Source organism: Elgaria multicarinata, chromosome 1 (genome assembly GCF_023053635.1).
Source record: "Elgaria multicarinata webbii isolate HBS135686 ecotype San Diego chromosome 1, rElgMul1.1.pri, whole genome shotgun sequence".
NCBI lineage: Eukaryota > Metazoa > Chordata > Lepidosauria > Squamata > Anguidae > Elgaria > Elgaria multicarinata.
This window is the reverse complement of record NC_086171.1, coordinates 132,162,360-132,185,706: the sequence shown is the minus strand read 5'-3', so window position 1 is coordinate 132,185,706 and position 23,347 is coordinate 132,162,360. Positions and strand designations below refer to the sequence as shown.

Here is a 23,347-nt window from a genome sequence, read left to right as displayed (position 1 = left end):
CATTCACCTGTCTTAACCATATGCAGCCTTCAAAGTGATTTCTGTAGACTGTGGGATCTTGTTATAGTTTTGGAAAGCTTTGTTTGTAAAAAAAAAAAAAAAATCACGTCAAGCCATTATGATTCCTAAAGTACATGTAAAATGTGATGGCAAGATTCCAGGACTGGAAGCAAGGAAATCAAAGAAATGATTTTGCTGTAAAAAGTTACACTTCATTCATCTGTTTATCAAAATACTTCCTGCATGTTATAATACAAAACAAAAAATAACATGTGAGAATTTGGGGATGAGAAGAGATATATTTGTAAGTATAAAGTTAAGTACAATGGACACTGTATGTTTGTATGTGTATATATGATTGAAGAGGGAGAGAGAGAGGTAATGATATATCTTCTGTATTTTCCTTATCAAAGTGCTTTATCTCAGGGATAGGGCTGCCTACTTTTGCTATCCTGTTATCAAAAGAGATGGGTTTGCCGTTGACAACTCAGTGAATAAGTGGTTAGAAACAATGCAAGCTCAAGTATTAAAATGGATAGAAAGTGTGAAAGCTTCTGTTGAGGATTGCAGGAGGGAAAAGAGAAACACTGAAGACCTGGAGACAATGATTGATGGACTCAGTGCTGTTCTAGCAGATGATACACTAAAGATTTTAAAGCATTGACAAATCAAATTGACCACCTGGAAAACAGTTAAGATTAAGAAATATCAGGTTGGCAGGGCTTCCTACGAACAGGAATGACTGAGGTACTTTTTTCACAGTGGATTATGAAAGTGTAGGTAGAGATAATTTTGAACTCTTTCTGTGGCATGTTGTGTGTCTGGGAAAACCAATAAGATGGAGCCTGGTGTGGTGCTTATGGAATGCAAAGCCTTGGAAAATAGGAAATAATAGCTTCATGTGGAAAGCTGAGGAGTCTCCTGCATTCAAGGTTTCTAAAGTGAGGCAAAATATTTTTTTAAAAAATGTGAGTGTTGTAGCAAATTTCCAGACAAATATTCTTAAAATAACATGATTGTGACTATATTTTGTATTAAATGTGCAGGTCAGATAATTTTTTCAAGAGCAAGGAAAGGTGAAGTCCTTAACAAACAACCATGTAATACTAAACAAAATGTTAAGGATATATATACAGCAGAACAATAGTATTTCATGTACAAGAATAAAGTTAAGATTAACAATAGTGTTGCATTAAAAGTGCTATAGCATATTGCACAAAAACAAATGTCTAGCAGAAACAACATAGAATAAAAAGGCCAAACGCATTTCAACACAAAGTCTTCGTCAGTGGCCAATGCGGGCTGCTGTATGCTCCGTGGAGATTTAATTGGGCTGACTTTATAATTCCCACAGTTATGTGGTAGAGGGTGTCACTCCCATTTTAAAATAATGCAGGGCCTCAGCCTTTTCAAACCGGCTAGGTCGTGGTCTTTAGATAAATGGTGTTTGGCCTTTTTAATTCTACGTTGTTTCTGCTAGACATTGGTTTTTGTACAATATGCTATTGCAGTTTTAATGCAACACTATTGTTAATCTTAACTTTATTCTTGTACATTAAATACTATTGTTCTACTGTATATATATCAGATAATTTTTTCAGCACAAGACACCAATCACTAGAAAGAAATTGGCATAATTGTAACCCAAAAGTAGGATGAATTTGTTTCTGAGGATGCTTTGGTGGTGCATTGTTTGAGCATTACACTTCTTGTAGAAACTACCAACAATGACAATTTGCAGGTGAATGTGATGACAGAAGTACTAGCACTTGTCATCGTAATTAACCATGATTATACAATCACATAATTGTTTTTAATCAGAAGGTGTGGCTTCTGTTTTTAGTATTCTAGTACATCCTTTTCTATTGTAAATAAGCTGCTGCAGCAGTGGTTAGCGAATAAGGTATTTAGATTCAACTGTGTTTTGACACTGGAGACATGTAGTAGGAATGCACAGAAGTTCATGGCTGTGATTCCAAGCCATTATCCTCTTCACTAGATTGAACTCCTTGAGCATATAGAACACTTTATTTGTATTTATTTATTTATTACATTTTTATACAGCGCAATAGCCGAAGATCTCTGGGCTGTTCACAAAAATTAAAACCATAATAAAACAACCAACAGGTTAAAAACACAAATGCAAAATACAGTATGAAAAGCACAACCAGGATGAAACCACGCAGCAAAATTGATGTAAGATTAAAATACAGAGTTAGAACAGTAAAATTTAAATTTAAGTTAAAATTTAGTGTTAAAATACTGAGAGAATAAAAAGGTCTTCAGCTGGCGACGAAAAGAGTACAGTGTAGGCGCCAGACGGACTTCTCTGGGGAGCTCATTCCACAGCCGGGGTGCCACAGCGGAGAATGAGTCCTTACCAGTTGAAAGGCATTGTTTCAGCTTAAACAATAATAAAAATGTTTCAGCCATATCTAGAGTAACTACAGTAACATTATGATAGACAGTTTGCCTGTCTGTGTTCAATGTTGTCCTTGACTTGAGGGCAATTGAATCAAAGGAAAAAACATGGAACAGATTGGCATGTGTCTGTATGGGTTGTCAAGGGATGGAATGCAGAGACACAAAAGTGTGAGGAAAAACAGAGGTTTCGCCTTTCTCTCTGCCCCTCTGCCCATGCCCTTTAAGAATTAGCAAACAGAATGGTGCTATTTAGAAGGAGCTAGCACTGTGCTTTTTGGTCAACATATTTGAAGAGGTTTTAAGAAGTAATTTTGTGTCTCCCTTGGTAACTGCCTCTACCACCCATTTTGAGAATTTGCAATGTGGTCATGGTGACTGCTATAATGGCATTGTAGTACAAGTGTTTCAAAAAGAACCTAGAATTTTAAGCCAAGTTTGTCAGGTTGGCTTGGGGGTACCTATTTAGCACCCTCATTTTTGATCATCAGTGACAAGGAATTAAAGGGCTAATTCCAACGTTACATGAGTGGTTTGGGAGTTTCGCTTTCCCTACACACACACACACACACACACACACACACACACACACACACACACACACCACACGCTCCTCAAATCTGCTCCAGGAATTACCCAACTCCCTGGAGCAGCTCTGGAAGCACACAATGGAGAGGGGCACACGCTGCAGGGGAAAAGGGGGAATTAAATCTACCCACAGTGCTCATTCTGCTGGCAGAAGGACACCATTGGGTACAACTCAAAAATATAGATGGACTAGCTGATATACCCAGCATTGTTCGGGGCCCCTAAGATATATGTCTGCAAGGTAATCATCTTAAAGTAGTAGGGTTGTGCTAGGCCTGTGAGTTAACTTTTAAATGAATTAAATTTGTATCTTTTTTACCTCTCTCATCCTCACAACAATCCTGCAAGGTAGGCCAATGCTAGAACTGTGAAGTAACTTTGAAGCAAATTAATTTTGTTTCTTTTTTTTCTTTCACCCTCGACATGTCGGGGTGTTAGGGGTGCCACCATGATTTTACTTGTCCCCACAGAAAACAAAACTACAACTCCCAGCATTCCTTTCGCTGCGGCGCTGACTTACCCAATGGGAGCCCTGCTGCTGAGGATCACAGGACATAAAGTCTGGCTGAGCCAGTCTGTGCTGCACTGTGAAATTGGCGCCCATAGGTAGGCCATGAGGGAACCGGCCGACTGACTGACGGTTAACTCAGGCGTTGGCATCAGCCCCGGATGATCCATTCAAATATTCCTCTCTACATATGGCAAATCCTATGGAATCTTCTTTAGCCTATGGTACTGAGACTTTAGGTGATACGCAAGGTCATTTATTTATTTATTACATTTTTATACCGCCCAATAGCCGAAGCTCTCTGGGTGGTTCACAAAAATTAAAACCATCATAAAACAACCAACAAGTTAAAAAACACAAGTTAAGTGTCTACCCTAGGAATCTACTGGATTCTAACATAGGATTCTGCTGGAGCCAAAGGAATTTGAGGCCATGCTGAGTCAATTTCCAAACTCTATTCAAAGAGCTGACCTTTAAAATCCTAAATGGTTCATGACCAGAGTTTCTAAAGCCATGTTTGCTCAGACCCTTAGGTTATCTTCAGAGGCTCTTCCAGCCAAAGGAAGTTAGAGTGATTACAAGAGAGATGGACTTCTCAGTAGTGGCACCCTACTCATGGAATAAACTCCCCAAAGAAGTTTACCTGGCACTCCTTTTTGGTGATGGGCAAATCCCTTCCTTTTCTCCCAGGCATTTTAGAGACCTAGTTATAGTTTATTATGGCTGTTTCATCCATTCCTGGGCTGTTTTTTGTTTTGCTCTGGGTTTTTTTGCATTTACTGTATTTTATTCTTTTAAATATTTGTATTGTATTTTATATTTTAACTGTGATTTAAAACAGTATTTTTGTTTTTTAGCTGGTTGTAATCCACCCAGAGAACATGATTTTTTTTTGGCAGATTGGAAATGTACTAAATAAAATAAAATAATAAGGGACAATGGACAGATTTGCATTAGTACACTCTGTGTGCAGTAGTTTCACATGGGGCAAGGTAAAAGCACAGGTATGTGAGAAACCGTGGTAGCTATTTCTGGACTAATGCTGAAGCGAAGGTTGGGTCACAGCACTACTAGCTCAAGGGGACCAATTACACCTTTATACCACTGCAGGACTCCTAAAATGCAATCCCATAAACCTGTCTGCTTGCACAGCAGCTCATAGAATCTGCATGTTAATGTTGCAAAGATTGTGTATAAGCAAGGAGAATTCTGAAGCTGGGAGACAAAGAATATTTGGGGATTGGAAAGGGACCGAAACTATAGGTGTCTACAACACCCATTTACTAAGTACCATTGCACATGTAACCATCCCACAATTGCCATGGTAAGTTAACACTTGGTTAAAAATAAATAAAAATAGTCCTATGTAATGAGAAGCACAGTAAAGAAAGGTAGTGAGGCTGACAGTTGATAAGATGGTGGGAAATGTGAGAGGACCAAAGAAGACTTGTAATTACAGAAAATGAATGCAATACATGTGTACTTCTCTCCAGAAGCATTGATTTCCATTGCTGGACTGTGAGAAATTGTGTATGTTTTCCTGCAGAACTTACCCTCCACATCTTTTGACCTTGTTAGGTCTTGGGCCCTGACTACATGATCCTAGATTTAGTTTTAAGGATGTACTGTACATTCTACTGAAATTAGCAATGTTCTGCCATGTAAAATAATTTGTTTTAGATTGAAAAATAAGATTTCTCCTTCAAAGAGCAGGAATTAGTGGTCAGTGGCATGCTGTTCATATGTGTTTTAATACATAGTCCTACTAACAACCACCCACTCATTTAAATGGCAGACATTCGTGCTGAAATGCTTGTTCACTTGATTAAAAACCTTTCTATCCCAACTTTCTGCTTTGTTCTTTTGCTTTGAAGTACAAATGGTTTGTAAACTCTACTGGAGCTATTATTGCTAATCTACCTCCCATAGTCTTGTAACTATTTCTTTCTTGGTTTATAAAACAAGAACCCTCCAGAGATAACCATGACTTAGTGATAGGCCCAAAAGACCCGAAATGATTTCCTTTCAAACGACGACAATAAATGGAGAGGAAGCCTTTCTAGTAAACACCGCTATTGAGACTTTGCAAAACACTCTCAAATATGTCTGGTCTAATCGCAAGGCTGATACGAAAATAGTGGAGCTTACTAGTTAATTACTGTCCATGGATTGGGAGAAAATAAAGGAATATTGTTGAATGCAACATTTGTGTGGTACCATGGCCTTGTTCAGTCAAGCTCAATGCATGTTACATGACTGCCTGAGAGGAACAGAAAAGCAACTTTCTCATTCTCTGACCAGAATGCTTGATAAGGCTAATGTCAAAAAGGGCAGGATGGGGCTCACAGCAATTATGGCAAAGGCATGCCGGTTTCCTTGACAACCAGATTGCAGATTCTTTGTGATTTATTATTTACCACTTCAAACCCTCATTCTGTGATTTAATTAGGGAGAGGGATTTCCATACGCCTGTCCCTCCCCAAATTTGAATGTCCCAGCTCCATTGTTATGATGGCATTGCAACTGTCCTGAATGGATGCTGTGCTAAAACTGCTGCAAATTACTCTCAGCATTTTTAAGCCCAGTGACATTTTAAGGCAGGTCACTTGAGGTGCAGTCCTTTACTGAAAATGTACCAGCTATAGGATTTGTCAGTGCCTGGGTGTTGGTGCTGGGGAAAAGCCAAATGGCTCATGATTTGCCTGATTGGTGTCGCTGGTGTGGCTGAGGGCTCATCTACATCAAGCAGGATATTCCACTATGAAAGTGCTATATGAAAGGCAGGAGCCACACACGACTGCTTTATAGTGGTATTGAAGTGCACTGACAACTGTTGCGGACCATTGACTCATACCATATACCGCTTTCATAGTGTTACATTCTGCTTGGTGTAGTTGTCAGTGCACTTCAGTACTGCTATGAAGCAGTAGTGTAGATCTTGCCTTTTATATACCAGTTTCATACCGCTTTCTATCCTGCTTGGTGTAGATTATTTATTTATTTATTTATATAGCACCATCAGTGTACATGGCGCTGTACAGAGTAAAACAATCAAATAGCAAAACCCTGCCGCATAGGCTTACATTCTAATAGAATCCTAATAAAACAATAAGAAGGGGAAGAGAATGCACCAAACAGGCACAGGGTAGAGTAAAACTGACAGTATAAAAATAAGATCAAAATCAAGTTCTAAAACCTGAGTGGTTAGGGAACTGCTCAGCAGAGGTTGCAGTAGGTTCGAATCTTGGGAGTTCCCTCGCTTTCCTCCCCCCCACAACGTTGTTGTTGTTGTTCATGATGATGTTGATTTTACCAGAGATGCAAAATGTGTGCAAGACCATTGCGCCCCCCCCCCCCAAATGATAGCACTTGATCTCACATCTCCTGTTTCCAAACCTCGGCTCTGTGCGGTGAGCCACTGGAGGAGGATGTCGTTCATATGTGCTGGGGTTCCCCTTGTTGTGTGTCTTGGCCAGTTCTCTTGACTGCTTTGCAGAAGAGTTTTTCCTCTGAGGTGGGTCTTGAGTTCTCCAGTCCAGGAAGCTATGTGGCTACTGTGTTGTGTGTCCTCTCCTTCTTCCTTTTTTGTATATTGTGCTCAAAAACATTGGCTGTGAGAAGCATGGGTGTGTATGTGTGAATCCCTGCCTATAGGGATGCCTGAGGACCAGGACCAGCAGAGTCTTTGTTAGCTGTGCCACTGGGACTGGTGAACTGGGGGCACTATAGTGTCACCTTGCATATTGTATGCATGTATGGTAATACAGTAGTGTGTGCTGAGGGCATGTTGTTTTTGTTGCTGTTGTCATGTGTTCTTGGGCTACAACAATATGTGGGCATTTGTGGTGGCACAGTCCCTCACTGGTGGACAATAGTGTAGTTTCCAGGGACGCGGGTGGCCTGCCTGCCATTTTTCTGTTGTTTTGCATTTTCTGGTTGCGTTTCCTTTCCCTCCATCCTTAGCTGAACACACATTAGGTACAGTGGCTGTTCAGCTGATCTAGCAGCGCCGTATTTCTGGTCCCAATATAATGTGAGTAAAGGCAGGGCCAATGTGCCATGGGTCCCCACTGGCAAGCGCTCCCTGGATTTGCTCCTCCTCTTCACCACTGCAGCATGCTTGTTCATCTGCCTCTCACTTTGGCCCAGACAATGGCATTGGTGTGAAGGAGGAGGAGTGCTTTTTATACTGCATTTTGTATTTATTTATTTATTTATTTATTTAATTACATTTATATACCGCCCCACAGCCGAAGCTCTCTGGGCGGTTTACAACATTTAAAAATAGTAAACATTAAAAGTATACAATTTAAAAACACACACACACACACATAAAAACAGTATAAAAACAACAGTATCCATTTAAAAACAACAATTGTGAGGTCCATTAAAAACAAACTTAACGTTGTTAAATGCTGTTAAAAAGCTGTTAAAAAGGTTTGGATTTGTGTTTTTAACCTGTTGGTTGTTTTATTATGGTTTTAATTTTTATGAACCGCCCAGAGAACTTCAGCTATTGGGCGGTATAAAAATGTAATAGATAAATAAAATAAATAAATAGATGCCACTGCCTATTTGCTCACTGGCTTCTCGCCTGTTAAGCAAGCCAATGGTAGTGAGGATGAAAAAGTCAATGAGGAGCAATGGCAACTGGTGATAATGGCGATGAGAAATTAGACTCACTGAGGGAGCATGCCCACGAGCCTTCAAAAACCTGGGTATAGGATTGCTCTGTTAGACAACGGTTAGTTGAAATACAGTGGGTACTATGTTGGATAATGACTCATCATACTACCAGGGAAATTTCCTGATCTTTATATTTCCTTTTCTTTCTTCTCCCTTTTTGTCCCTGCGGTATTTTTCAAATGCAACAAGTGATGACTCTACTAAAAAAAACCAGGCCTTCCTTCCTTCCTGATATTTCAGATGGCTTTGTCACTGGCTAAGACACCATTATGAGTTAAAATCTTAGGTTTTCATCTTGAGAAAATGACAGCCTTGTCTATCTAACTCTGATTTAGCTAGAGACATTCATGCCATTGTAACCTCAAACATTGTTTATTGCAACACATTCTATACGTGAGGCCTGCCTAGCGTTTTTTGAAACTTCGGCTCATACAGAATGTGGGATTGGATACTAGTGCCCCAGGATCTTAATGGTACTTCTAGTTACAATTCAAAGTCCTGGTCATTACCTATAAAGTTCTAAACAGACAGGGTCCCACCTATCTTCTTTCCTTCTGAGTGTCATCGTGTTCTTTAGATTGTAAACATACAGGCATGTTTTGTATTATTTTGTTTAGAGCCCCTAGCAATCTTATAAGTAAATAATGTATTCTGAAGCCTAATTTTCAATAACAGTTGTGGACGTAGCAAACATCTCTTGGAACAGTACCACTTCACATGATTTGATGATCCTCCATACATCAAACAACCAGACATTTAAATCCCTGCACAAAGGGATAGCTAGATAACGGGAAGCAGGTTTTACCCTTCCTTCTGACATGCTAGTTGTCTATGTGCAAGATCCCAGCCTCCTCCATTGTAGAAGGATTCTAACATGGGAGCTCCCAATGCGAAGCAGTAAAATGCAGCTATGCAGGTTTATCTTTTCATCTGTTGCTTGGGACATCTAGGCAATACTCACTTGCAATACTCGTTTACATATACTCTCTTTGTGCCAGTTTGCTCCATTGATTAGGAACCCACAAGTTCCCTAAACTAATGCCAGTCCAGAAGATCTTTCCTAGATTAACCTAACTTTGCAGGGTTACTGTTTGCATGAAAAGAGCTCTCTATTTGTAGAAGTCCAAGTATGGAGGTTCCTTGCAGATGTTTTCATAAATGCATGCAGACTCTGCCACCTCTCCCTCCAAGTTAAGCCTGGGAAGAATACTCCCACCACCACCTTTTGCAAACCCTTTTATCTCCCCACACAAGTAGGGTGGGAATATCAGTGTCTTCTTTTGGTGGTGGTGGTGGTGGTGGGGTGCGAATATGAAGAACCTTTGGCTGAGGCAAGATGGCCAAGTTTTTGTTCTGTTTTTTATTTTCTTCCCAGTGAAGCCTGGTTGTCCTCAGCCGCCAGGCAGTGTTTCCTTTGTAAATTGGGACAGAATGCCCAATGGCAATGACATGAATTGAGGCAGGATTTGAATGGAGGACTTTCTGGTCTAGAGTTCAGTGTTTTAGCACAAGTAAGCATAATCCCATTCAGCTACACTAGCTCTTAAAAAATGAAGGGAAATGAATATTAAATATTGCCCTCTGTTTTTGTTAGTGTCCTTCAAAAAATGTTTTAAGAATGTAAGATGTCATTAACGAATACGAGTTTGTTTTCCTTAATTATCGAGTCAATTTGCTGTAATGACGACTGATTGAGTGCCTTTAAAAATAATGAGAGGCTTGAAGTAAGTCACAAAATGGGTTTATAAAATCAAACATATTACAAAGAAATAGATAATAAGCTTAACAACGCCGCTCATACATGCCTACTGATACATTGTGGTGTCTTTTATGCTTAAGTAGAGCAGACAGGGTTTCCCCCCCTCTCATCTAAAGAGACTCCCACACAGTAAATTGAAAGGAATTGAATTTAATCTGCCTGAGAAGAATGACGTGGAGTCAGGCCTGCTGGGAATTGTACTTCCTGGAAGTTGTAGTATTCCATAGCAGATGCCTAAGCCAGAGATTTCCTCCCCACCTTCTGATTTTCTTTTACAATCCTACTCTTTGTAGTCCTGAATAATATATCTAATCAGAGGTTTGGACGGTAGTTTCTGTAGGAAAGAGCCGTCTTATTTGCAATGGGTAAAAGGAGAGTACTCAGATTTCTTATGCTTTGTGGCTGTCTTCTTGTGAAATAAATTCTAGAATACCATTGTTAGTCACGACTGATCTACAGTCAAACAAATCATGTGGTACAGCCCTGTAACGCGAACACTTCAGAATATAGGGAAGAAATCTCATGTTTGGATCCCCCAATTAAAAACTAACAACCACCTCAAATGAAGCTCCTTGCATGTAGAGAGCTAGTTTGTTGATCAGAAAGCAGAGCTTGTTTTACCACCACCTGCTTTCTGAAGTGGTACAGTCTCTAGATACTAAAACACTTGGCTTTTTTTAAAGAACAAACCATGTGGATTGATTCAAAACCAGCAACAGAAAGTGCTGGACACTAAGGAGACAAACTAGCACAAGATTTTCCAGGCACAATTAGGGCTTTGCTAGACGTGCTGGGATAAGCCGGCAGGGAGGCGGGGCGACGGCGCGCTGACATTAGCGCACGCCGCCTGGGCTTCCAGACGCGGGACGTGCAGGGACGTCGGGATCCCTGCAGCGTCTGCCATTTTTTAAAAAGTTTAAAGGGGCCACGTGCGGCCTGAAGACTGCGGAGAAGGTAAGGGTTTTTTTTTAGTTAAACTCCCCCACATCCGCTCCTGATCCCTTCCTGATCTTTCTCTCCCTCCGTGTCCCGTGTGTCATCTCTCCTCCTTCTCCCTCCGTGTGTGTGTGTGTCCTGTGTTATCTGTGCTCCTTCTCCCTCCGTGTGTGTGTGTATGTCCTGTGCCATCTGTGCTCCTTCTCCCTCCATGTGTGTGTGTGTCCTGTGTCGTCTGTGCTCCCTTCTCCCCCCCCCCCCGGGATCTCCCCCTGGCCGAGTAAGCGAGTAGCCGCGCAAAAAGCCACGGAAGTCTCTAGACGTTCCGCAGCTCCGGCCTCAGGCAGGGAAACCAGCTCTCAAGGCGCGCTAAGGCCTTGTCTAGGAACGCCCTTAGTTTTGGCCTGACTGTGTCTTGACCTTGTAGAAACTGTGAAGTCAGTTGGATGCAGTGCTAAATGCATGGTTTGGGCAATTTTTACCATGCCACTGCAAATGTCCATGAAGACAGATGTGCAGTATCATAGCAAAATTTACAGTCTGTGTGGTGAGCCAATACACAAGAATGTCTTACCAGGTAGTACTACTATTTTTCACATGCAGTATTTTAAAGATTATGTACGCTGCCTCGGGTTCCTTGGAGGAAAAAAGGTGGGATATAAATGTAGTTAAAAAAATTAAATCGATTAAAGTATCCTACATGTTACACCTCTTAGACTCTTCGCTATTACCGTGCTTTTTGTGTGTGGCTTTTGTGAGTAGCATTTGCTTTGGCAATAGGTAAACATCTCTGTGTTTCCCTTGAAAACCATCCTAGTTTTGCAGTAGTTCCTGGTGAGCATTCAGGGAGTGGTAGCCAAATATAGACGAGGCTCGTTCCAACCACGTTGTAAGAAAAACTTACCATGGGGAAGGGAGAGGTAAGACAATTGGTATCTGAGGCATCTCCAATTCCCCGACATCTAAGTTGTTTGCCATCCTTGGAAATTATGTTCTGAGCGTGCTCAGATCTGTTTCTTCCTGTTTGAGTCAGCTACTTTTCCCAGAGAAACCTACAACTCCCATGATTCCCACAAGAGATGACAGTTCTTAGAATGCTCAGAATTCAAACAAGAATACTGAGAATTTGAAGTCTTTCCAGTGGGCAGAGAAGCCAATCCTTACAGGAAGTGAAGATTCTTAGTATGGTCATAGCGCCTTTTCAAACACCAGCATCCTTCCTATGTTTTCCTGGGACCTCAGGAACCTTTAAATGCTGTTTATCTCAGGTGCTTTATTGTTTGTGGAGGATGTGTGGTTTTGGGGAGAACTGAAAAGTGAGAGGAAGGAATTTGCAATTCTTTTTGCAGGTTGATCCAAACATGAGTCTGAATCCATCCAAAATTGGTTAAATATCCTCCCCCCACAAATGGGGTGTTTGTCATATTTTTACATCCCTCCCAATTTTAGAACACACCCTATCACCCTATCCCTAGTTTGCTTTAGAGGTGGATTGTTCACATATTTTTGGAATACCCATAGCTTAGTAAATAAGATCTGGAAAATCTGAGTTCAAACCTCACCTTAGAACAAATTTCTTTAACCTGGTGCGCTCCAGATCTTTTGGGCTTCAGATTCCATCAGCCCAACCCTGCATGGCCAATAGGAATGATGGGAACTGTAGTCCAAAATATCTGGATTGCAGAAGATATGGGAAGGCTTAGACAAACCTGGAGATCAGTTTCAGCCAGAGGTCACAGAGCATATTCAGTCAGTCACAGCTACTTCATGTACTTTTTTTTCCTGATAAGGGCATTATCAGTAGTAGCTTGCTTAATCTGTGCACTCTTGGCACAATAATTAGGAGCTTCAAAAACTGCCTCAGACTACCTTCCATCTAGCCTAGTATTGTCTGCTTTGACTAGTCCCCTTTCTCCACAATCTCAGGCAGGGAATCCTTACCTGATAATTCTAATCGGAGATGCCATGGATTGAACCTGGGACATTATGCAGGCAAACCATGTGATCTACTGCTCAGCTATGGGCCCTCCCTGGGGTTGAACAGTGGTAAGCAGCCTTTGACCACAGTGCCACAGCTGGAACACTGAAACCTTAACAGACTTAGATGCCATAAGATCAGGAGCCCGGCATCGCGGGGTGGCATGGCAGATCAGAAGAAGAAAGGCTCATCCCTTACTATGCAGGCTGATGGTGGGGTGGGGGAGCTGCAGCACTCTTAAATGGTGCTGCAGCACTTTTAAACTGAGACAGGGTTTGGCTTCATTTCATGCCTGCCCCTCACTTGCCACCACCATCATCGTTTCACCTGCTTCTTCACTGCTGTCCTTGCTACTCACCATCTTAAGATTACCCCAAATGCAATGCCCAAGACATCAACGCCAAACACTGCATTTGGAATAGTTTTAAAATGAGAAGTGGCAGCAGCAGGGCCAAGCATTGGCTCTGCTTCCATTCAAAAGTGTTGCTACCCCACCAGGAAACTTTTTGGGGGAGCAGGAGGTAGAGGAGGAGGAGCTGGTGCCACTGGTAGAAAAGTGAGTGAATGAGTGCTGGAGGCATCAGGGGTGCTGTTGGAAAAGCAGGCAGGAAATGGTGGTGGTGGTGGCTCCTCATAAGGGCAGTGGTGGCGGGTGGATGGAATGGAGAAGGAGGAACCTGCCAGTGAGAAGGAGGAGATGGAGGAGAAGGTGCAGACGGGGCATATTATGCACTCTGTTTCTAACCCTACATAGTATGCAATATAAGGAGGCAGGAGGTGGTAAGACACACTTCTGTGACCTGTGCCCACCATGACATATCGGAACTCAAGGTATTTTATATATTTTAAGCATTTTTACCATGCTCCTTAGCCAAAAAGACTCCCAGAGTGGATTACAAAAATCATGTATGTTTCAAATTACAATTTGAGGGAGAGCCAAATGACAACTTAAAACACACAAGAAAAGAAAGGATGGGGAGGAAGGAAGAAAAAAGCAAGCTCAGCGATCAGTTCAGTTACAGTTTTTATCATGATGAGCAGGAGCGGAACCAGTTCTGGTAGCCTGATCGATTGGTTACTGCTAGGTGACAGCTGAGCATTTCAAAGGCAGCTGGTCTTTTCGGAAAGCTAGTGGAATAGCCAGCTTATTCTCCCTCTCGTGCATCTTGATTGCAATGGCTGCTACTAACTAAGAGTTGAGGGAGAGTCAAAGGCAGTTGGTCTCTCAGCAGGACTGATAGGGTAGCCCTTCCTTATCTTCTCTACTGCTTTGCAATCTACTACCATGGTAGCAGTCCAGGTCTATTTTTGGACCTGTTCAGACAAACATGGTTAGGCCATTAACCCCTTTGCAGCTTGTTTAAACCACGGTTATATAGCCACCATGGTTAAGAATGGTTCACATGACATGCCAAGTCATGGTTCGCACAACACACTAAGCCATAATGTTTAGCTTAAAATGTTTAACTGCCGTGGCTTAGCGTGTCGTCTCAACAGGGTCTCTCTGTGGCCGCAGCAGAACCAGGCCTTGGGTAGGTTTGACCAATGGCACTACAACCCCTGTTCGAGATCAGCAGCAACAGATGGGTCTTTTTAAATCCCAATCCTGCAAGTTCCAGAGAATCTGAAGATTGGGTTGTAATCACACAGTTTGATGGGTATTAACCTTCCCAAGGTGAAGAAGATTTAAAGGATAAATGATATGCATGTTAGTGATTAGTCAGTGAAGCAAATTTGCACTGCATTGTTAGTGGCATTTTTTTTTTTTTTGGCCTGTAGCTGCTTTCACCTTTCCTATTTTGCATATGCAGTTTTGATTTTAAACTGCCTTTAAGCTCTTCCCATAGATTGATGTGCTGTTTTCTTATCTTAATTGTGCGCTCCTTTAATAGCAATTACTAGCATATGCAAACATTTCCTTCCTCTAGAGTTTCGTAGCGTGTACTCTGCTTTTGTTCTTTTTCTTGTTGTTTTGTTCTTTTTCAAGGTAAATAAGTTTGAAAACAAACCTGCTAGTGGATTGCTAGTTAACCTGAAAAATGCACGCAACAGTAGTTTGTGTTTTGGTGCTTTGGGACTGAGGAATATCTGGTATCCTTCTGTTTCTTCTCCTTCTTTTCTGACTAACATATCTGCTTGCAACACTGCCAACTTTTTTTCCCCTTCAACTGTGAGATTCCCAGCAGCAGAGACTTTTTTATTTTAAGTATTTCTAGGGCGTGTAAAACTATAGAATGAGAGTCTCTAGAGGAAGGATGATCTTTTAATTAAGATGTGGGGCTGCGAATCAGGAAGTGTAGATTATGCTTGTCACTCTACTTCTGATTTTCTGCGTCATCGTGGTTAAGTCACAAGATTTCAAATCCTTGGGAATTTCTGTGCTGATGAACATTGAAGATCCCAGTCTCTTTGGACCTAACTAAAGCACTTTAAGAACATAAGTGCCATGCTGGATCAGACCAAGGGTCCATCTAGTCCAGCACTCTGTTCACACAGTGGCCAACCAGCCATCGGTCAGGGATGAACAAGCAGGACATGGTGCCCATGTTCCCCAGCAACTGGTGCACACAGGCTTATTGCCTCGAATACTGGAGATAGCACGCAACCATTAGGGCTAGTAGCCATTGATAGCCTTTGCCTCCTGGAATTTATCCAACCCCTTTTTAAAGCCATCCAGATTGGTGGCCATCTGGCCACAGGCCATTTGGATGCCCACTCTCCCAGCTTGGATGCCCACTCTCCCAGCAATTTCATCATAGATAGTCTCCTAACAACTGCCCATTCTTAATCCATGAGTGGAAATATTTCCTATACTCTGCTACCATAGGAAATCCAGCGCCAGCTGACTGTAATATAAATAATTGTTAGAATATAGATTTCTTCCACTCAAGAAAATAAATTCACATGGAATATTTCCCATGCTGTTTATGCAGTTTCTCATTTAAGCAGTAAATGGAATGTTTGTTAAACCCCAGGTGGTTTTTGACGTAAACAGGGAGATGTTCACCCATTCCTACTTTGAAGTGAGATTAGAAAACATCCTTTGGTCATCCAGTCTCTCTCTAGACTTTTATTGTTTCTTAAGTATGTTCAACAAGTGTGCAGTAGATGAAGTCATAGTGGATTTAGTGCTAGGATTATATGTCTATGTATTTTATTTTATTTTGCTGCTTCTGCAAAGCCATTATTTCTAGGTCTTTTGATACCAATTTGGCTATTGGTTGTTATCTACGAATATTTAAGATGTTTATGCTTCTAGGCCACAAAACTCTTTGAAAACAAGAATAATGCTGGCTTTTAATTGGTTTTGGTGAGGATTCTCAGCTTCATATTGCTCAGTATAAAACTCAACCAGCAAGCAGGAGAAGAGATACCTAAATCTATTTGAGACATTATATCTAATTATATCATATAACAGAAATGCAGTGGAAAGGCTACAACACAGCCCACCGCCAGCCCCTTGCCAAACATAGGAATGTTATTGTAATTGACATTAAGGTAAGCCAGGATGCCCATTAGGAGATACAGTAGCATTATACTCATTTACTGATAGGCACCCTACATATAAGCTCATTTGATTTAATTAAATATAATATCATAACATGCCGTGTAAGTTAAAGTGTTGTAAAGAAAATGGACAATAAAAATATTTTCATAAAGGAAAGGACAATAATTGTTTGGAACAATACAATAAAAAAGGGATATATACAGAAAGAGAGAGAGAGAGTTAACTTGACCCCATTTGAGAGTATAGCTTGAGTCAACACTTTTGCAAATGCATTGTTTTACAGTAATGATCCCCAACAATAGTGATGTTTCTGTCATGCTTTAATGAACACCGCAGAGGGCTTTACTGGATAATCTCATGTATTATCCTCATCATCTCCTATGAGAACTTGTAATTTTCAATTTAGTTGGGCAAACATGCAAATAAATGTTTTGTGTTTTGGGAACTTGAAACCTATCTTCCACTTAGCATCAAACCTATGGATTCTGACTGTAGCCTAATTCCTTTGTACTAGCTAGTAGCCTCCAGTTTCCAGAAAGTGTTCTTTGACTCGGTGTGTGTGTGTGTTTTCGACCCTGCTACACCAAAGCTATATAATGATGGTGACCATGGTGACCAAGCAGCAGTGTTTCTAGTACACATTTACCTTAAGGGCCATGTGAATGGATCAGGATGTACGTAGGGTATTACCAAAAGGTTTGCCTTTTCAGCATGAGCAACTCTGCATTGCTTTCCAGGTTTAGATCTTCGTTGCTGTCCTGCCTTAGCCACTGTAGTGCAAGCTACTGATTGTGGATTTTTAGGATCCAGCAGGATAAAGTCTCTTGTCATTCAAATCTGTATAGGAAAAGAAAGATATGTTGATGTTAAATCATTACCGTTCTTGAATGAGAACAAAATGGCTATAGTGAAAAACTACTTGGCTTTAGAAAAGCCAGAAATTCTCATTATTCTATGCTCCAGAGCTGAGGGATATTTTTATATTTATGGAATTTGAGGAGCACAGAACTCTTCCTTCCCAGGATGCTAGCATGCCCATACATAAGGGGGGACATCCTCACTACTTTCCAGAATATTTCACCTAGGTTTTTTTTACCAGACACCCCCCCCCCCCGGAGGATTACCTATCACGGTATATCAAGTAGTTTACCTGAATGTCAATTTAAGTAGTATCCTATGGCCCACTGGGGCAATAAACCGCAGTACTTTCCATATGAGGAATTATTTCTTTAAAAAAATTCTGTACCACCTTATATTCCTCCACCCCACCCAAATAGAAAGTTTTGAAAAATTCCAAACTATGAAATAAAACAATATTGTAAACTTAAACATGTAAAATGGCAAAGAAAAGTATTCATTAGAGACAGAAGTTAAAATAACAAGATGCCTGGTTGAATAGAAAAGGTTTGTGCCTAGGACCTAAAATATACTGAAGTTAGTGTCAGGCAAAGCTCCATAGACAACAATTTACAGTTGGGGTGCCCCTAATGAAAAAGCCCTTTCTTTAGTTGAAACATCTCTCATCTCTCATAGAAGAGGTAGCTGGAAAAGGGCATTAACCAGTGATGTTAATGTGTGGAGCAGCTCAGTATGAGAGGAGACAAATATACTAACAGAGGCCCTGTTCAGACAACACGCTAAACCATGCTGCTTAACCACAAAATGGTTAATGGAATGCATTCCGCTAACCATTTTGTGGTTAAGCAGCATGGTCTAGTGTGTTGTTTGAACGAGGCCTTTGTAATCCTAGAATCATAGAACTGTAGAGTTGGAAGAGGCCTATAAGGCCATCGAGTCCAACCCCCTACTCAACGCAGGAATCCACCTTAAAGCATCCCTGACAGGTGGTTGTCCAGCTGCCTCTTGAATACCTCTAGTGTGGGAGAGCCCACAACCTCCTTAGGTAAGTGGTTCCATTGTGTACTGCTCTAACAGTCATGAAGTTTGATTGACCAGAAGGAAATCCTATTAACTCGGTGGGACTTACTCATAGATAAGTGTGCAAAGGATTGCATTTATTTATGTATTTCTTAACATTATTTATATGCCACTCAGTAACAGTGTAAAACTATTGAAATCCATTTAAAAACTGTTAAAATCCAGTAAGAATCCCAGAACAATAAAAGCAGTAAACAAATTCCAGCTTGGAATCAACAGAACTTTGTTTCTTGTGAAGGATTTAGGGCCCAACCATATTCTGACTATATAGAAGTCATAATGCGCATAGCCAATATACTATTTGGTCTTCTGTAGGGAGATTATTTTTCATTCAGATTCATTGTCCTGCAGAATCAATCTCCATTTAAAAAAAAAAGTAAAGGAAAAAAAGAATGCACATTCATGATTCAGAGGGCTTTGTTGCCAAGCTGGTTTATAAAGCCTGGGAACAAAGGCATTTTTTTCTTTGTTAGTTTATGAACGCAGCAGTAGCTTTTTGAATCTTGCTTAGAGAGAGACTTTTGTTGTGGTTTTTCTTTCTTTATTCCCTTCACTTTATCATCGTTGTGGTTGGTCAGATTTTCAAGTCAACAGGGACAGCATGAAAACCCCAAAATTTAAGTGTTTACCTAGTAATTATACTTGATAAACAATAATAATAATAAATCCCTACAAATGACCATTAAGGGGAAGCAATGCTTTTGGAAATTCTGTTGACAAACAAGTTGTGATACAAACCCCCTTTGTTTGTGCTGTGTGCTTCCTTGTCCCAGTCGTCCTAAAATTGTTCTCTACTCAGAAGCTTTTCCTTCCTGACAAGACGCATGCTCTGCGAAGGGCGAAAAGGAGCATAAGCTCTGAGAGGCAAACACCCTGAAACTAACTTTTTGAAATGCTAAATCCCAGAACACAAACGTCTGCATTTTGCCATACAGTTGAATTCCGTAGGACTTTAAAAACATTTGTAACCTCCTGTTGAATTATGGCCTAACTTGAGATTGCTTGGTTACCCTCACTGGCCATGATCCAGACAGCCCATTTAGGCATGTGCAAGGTGATATTCTATGCCAAAAAATACAAGGAAAAAGCCCAATGAGCATATGTGTGTTTCTCTGGATTGCAGCCACTTGGCAGAAGCTGTATAACTTGGCTGGATGAGCACATTCAGAGGATTGTATCATGATTGTAGATCTGCTCTCGTATAAGAGAGAGAGAGAGAGTTCTATGCACAAACATGCACAGATTCCCTTACATACACACACTGCATAAGGTATATAACACGGATGATGTAAGTTATAATGCCGCATTTATAAATTAATCCCAGCTTTCCATTTGGCAACAGACAAAACAAACAAAAAACCCACCCTGTCAGGACACTAAAGTCTCATCTTATTCTCAATCATGCCAGTACAACAAGCCACAGTCACTGGTGATTTTCTGCCAATTGTTTCTATTTTGTCCAATGAATTTTAGGGGAATGAGAGCTGAGCCATATTCATTCCAAGTCTTTTATTAGTAACAGAAGCTGTTACACCTTGATTCAAAAAACCAGTAAGGCTGTAATTTAACCTCATTGAAGTCAATTGATCTAAATAGTCTTAAATCCTAATTAACTTGCTTAGCTGTACTGAGAATCAAGCTAATACTGTACCAATGTATTATTTCAGAAGACATAACTTGCTAACGTTTTTGTCTATGTTCAGAGCTGTAATTAGCATTAATTTTGGAGGATTTTCATTAACTGTTAATGAGCTGAGCTAGAGGTGGAACTTATCATGCTCAACTAAAATAAAAGTGTTGAGGTCTTTTGGTATGGCATGGATGAAATCCCCTAAGGACTTTCATAATTGCTAGCAGGTCCCATCTATGAATTTGAATACTTAGGACCAACACAATAGTGCATCTGCCATTGGCCCTTCTTGGCTCTTTTCCCACCCAAGTCCATTGTCCTGAAATGGGAACTGAAATTGTAAGACTAGGGTCTCCCAATATGATGTCCATGGACACCTCCCTTCCTGTTTGCAGCCTGTCAGGCTTCCTGCCCATTCAGATTTTTTAAAATGTTACTTTTTAAGAATATTTAACTAGGGAAAAAAAAACACCTGGGATGCCTCCTGGACCATCTTTATTCCCAACAATGCTTCCAGGCTCTTCATGGGACCTAAAGGCATTTTTAGAAAATAAAAATGGCAGGCAGCTCCAACCAGTGCTTCATTTTAAAGCATGACCAACAACCCAGAAAAAAGAAAAAGGTAAGTTGAGAGATCGTTGGGAGCATCCTGGAGGACTGAGCAGTACAGAGGAGCATTTTGGGAGGATAGAATGGGTGGGGAAGCATTTTGGGGAGGGAATGTCAAGCAGTGAGAAGGGCATTTTATCTGCGCTATATCCATGGCCTTTTTTTGTTCGGTTTTTGTTGTGTGTATCTGCTTTCTTTGTTGTTTGTTTTTGGTGTGGTGTGAAGTGTGTTTTGGCTGGGCTTTGGCTGTGTATCTGTGTTTTGCTTGGTGGGTTTTGTGTATGAATGTATACATTTTGTTTGGAGTGGGCTGGGTGGTGTGGGTGTATAATTTGCCTGCGTGCACATGTTTTTTCTCTCCGCATTCATCTGTGATATGGGTATTTTATTGTGCTTTGAGGAGGTCAAATATGTAATTTGGTACTTGGGGCTGAGAATTCATCTCTGCCTTGTACTCAGTTCCTTGGCCAAGTTACTTGTCGCTGAGCCTTGACAATTTGCCATCTGTGAAATGGGTTTGTGAGCAGAAAACTGTAGGTTCAAAGAGTGGTTTTGTGTTTTAGACCTCAGACCTCCCCGTACTTTGTATTCAGATCTTTGGGCAAATTACTTTTTCTTCTAGCCTCACCAGTTTTGAGAGGGATGAGTGTTTTGTGACCAGTCATGCTCATCATTGTAGCCATGTTGTGAGAGTGCCCATAGCATTTGCAAAATTCCAGATGTACCACAAGCCTCAAAATATCTAAAAGCTGCATTTTCATACCCATTCTAGTTTGATTGATAGATACTTATACACTGAATTTTGTCTTTCTTTCTTTACTGTTTGTTTTGTTTGGTTTGGTAATGTAATCACCAAACACAAAAATGCATAATGTTTGTTTAACAAGGAGCTCTGAAACATTGCTCAATATGCATCACTGAAATTTGTGTCATCATATCTCACAATTTCAGAAGATTGTCAAAAAGGCAACTGTAGACATTCTACTCAGGAGAAACTGTGATCTTTATAATGTGGACTTCTCTGTGGGAGCAAAAATAATACATTTTTTTTAAAAAATGTTTCATTTGTGGCAGAAAATATGTATTTATACTGAGAGATTTTGTGTACCTTTGTGTGTTCATGTTACTTTCAGTAACACACATACTGTGCTTTGGACTAATGTCACATTTCTAGAAAAGAGGTACCTGGTGATTTATGTCTTACCATAAGGTTCCTTACAGTTAACAGTAAGCAATATTGATGGTAGTGTGAGACAGAATAGACACTTCTATTTGATTCTGATTTGGGAAAACCCAAAGGTGAAAGTTCTCCTGCTCAGTACAGCTCCCATGATAACTATTTCCAGTTTAAATGGTTGGGGGCATAAGTTGTTATTTTCCTCTTTGTACTTTGATTAATGACAATTATTGTTTTTCTTAAATCCAAGCCATTTTTTCTTAAATTCAGTGTAGCAAAATAACAAGCTGAAGCAAAGATACGGTATGGTAAATGGAACAAAGCATGCCAGTTTGCTAAACCTCTGAGAACAATTTTAACTGATCATGAAGCTCATTTTAACTCTACTTTAGAAAAGCAGTTTATCATAGCAGCTTTCCACTTCCTCAATGGACATGCTCTTATTAAATAAAAACAGGTTGTGCAAAAAAAGGTTATCTAGAGCACAAAGTAATAATCTGCCATCAGTATCTTTTCATGAAGGTTTTCAGCAGTTCTAATTGGAGTTTATGGTGGGCAGAAAGAGCTAGGTTGTTTTATTGGACGAAGTATAACACATACAACACCTACTTTTTAAAAGAGAAGAATGTGCACGATAACATACGTTTATCATGAAACCTGTTTATATGTTGAGTGCTCACCATTTTGCTTCCTCATTAAATATGTTTTCCCTCTTGGTTTGGGGCAAGATGTCTCATTAACATAAATAGAATGCAGATGAATAAGAGGCAGCATATTCTGCAATCTGACGACTAAAACACATCTTGTTTTAAAGTATAAAGCAGCTAAACCTTTTGTCTTTTTTATTCCAGAGTAAGTGCAGGGCCCCCAAATCTGGATTGGGATCTAAGCATGGAGGTTGGGGGATTTTAAAACTCCCCCTTACCATGGTCCTGATCCAAATCAGTCCTCCTTCACCTGCACTATATATTGCTAATTAGTTACCTCTTTACTGTTATGGATCACTATTTGGCAATATAAATTTCAGCCTCATAAGGACAGATTTTAATCAGGATTATGGCAGAGGGGGCTTTTAAAGCTCCTATAGCCCCCTATGTTTGAGTCCCAATCCAGATTGGGACCTCTCCACTTACTCTGGAGAAAAAAGACATAGCTGCTTGCTATGTCTTTAAAGCAGTGCATGGTAAGGGGCTCTTGCCTGACTCAATGCACAATCAAATGTGTGTCTACTCAGAAGTAAGCTCTATTGAGTTTAATGGGGCTTACTCCCAGGTAACTATGTAGAAGATTATTCTGCCAATGTTTCAGTTGTGCTAGAAGTCACACCTGATGCTCCTGGACAATTAGCAGACCATCTGCTTCCCTGATCCTTATGCATGATGAGTAATACACCTGTGACCTAACTAGCTTTGAAAGTATTAGTAAAAACACTAGAAATATTTGGATTTTTTTTTTACACTGCAGTCTAATAATGATAATACTAGGCATTTATATCTCATTTCCAGTGTTAAATGCATTTCACAAACATCATCTCAGTAATCTTTTTGAAGTAGGATTGTATGTAGCACTGCAGGGTTGTTTCTGAACAATAGATTCATTAGTAAAGTAC

At 40.4% G+C, this 23,347-nt stretch overlaps 1 protein-coding gene across 11 annotated transcripts in view; it reads left to right on the top strand.

Moving 5' to 3' along the window:
- The window catches only part of ADGRL2 (adhesion G protein-coupled receptor L2), a 231,313-nt gene that overhangs the window by 108,922 nt on the left and 99,044 nt on the right, over positions 1 to 23,347 (top strand). The gene's annotated exons all lie outside the window — the stretch shown is intronic.